The following is a 765-nucleotide window of genomic DNA, read 5'->3' on the forward strand; positions in this document are numbered from 1 at the left end:
ATTTTATACATTGAATATATGTGTATATATAATATTGTCAGGCATAGTTCAATAAGACTAAAATTTTTAAAAATGATAATTAGGAGGAAAGATTGATAACGAACTGGCATATGTTAAGAAGACAGGGAATTGGAAGAATGCAGAAAGACTCTTCAAGGTCCAGTGTGAAAATCTAGGTGCATAGCACATTCTTAATGAGGAACAGGATTATGATGTAGGATGAAGCACAGGGGATGTGACAAACACGTTCATGGAGATCCAGTAGTACATTCAAGAGATAACACCGGTAAGTAGTGGTTTCTGTGATGAGTCAAAGCACCTCACCATTACTGCCAATGAAAACACATGAACACCTGAGAAACTATAGGACAGACTTGGGGGATAGGCGTGTATGTGGCCTATTGCACAGCATTTTACTCTTTTACCAAGTCTTGTTAGCAGATTTAATGTTTCAGAGATTTAATGTCATGCCTGGAGCCAAGGGACCAGACCAGGAAAATCAAGCCATCTCCTCACTCAAATCCAGGGTGAAGTGAGATCTGTGGGAATAGTGAGGCACATGCAAACGGAATCCAAGTCTTCAAAGACATCAGGATACTTCCGACCCTTCTATAATTTAACTACTCAAGATTGTACGTCATCTTCATTTTCCTAATAAATTTGTTTTTTAATCTTTTAAAACACAATAAGAGCTCAAAATAGAGATCTGCGATAGAGATGCCAATACAAAGCTGTTCATCTTCAGAATGTGGATAAAGTCCTTGG

General features: G+C 37.9%; 1 non-coding gene across 1 annotated transcript; it reads left to right on the top strand.

Annotated features, from left to right (window-relative positions):
• Positions 1–297: 297 nt before the first annotated feature.
• On the top strand, positions 298–362 carry LOC128115100 (small nucleolar RNA SNORD29). Its single transcript, XR_008219995.1, has one exon. It is a non-coding gene; the product is annotated as a small nucleolar RNA SNORD29 (small nucleolar RNA).
• The last annotated feature ends 403 nt before the right edge of the window (positions 363–765 follow it).

The sequence above is a fragment of the Peromyscus californicus genome, unplaced genomic scaffold (genome assembly GCF_007827085.1).
Source record: "Peromyscus californicus insignis strain IS unplaced genomic scaffold, ASM782708v3 Scaffold_19__1_contigs__length_69161282, whole genome shotgun sequence".
NCBI lineage: Eukaryota > Metazoa > Chordata > Mammalia > Rodentia > Cricetidae > Peromyscus > Peromyscus californicus.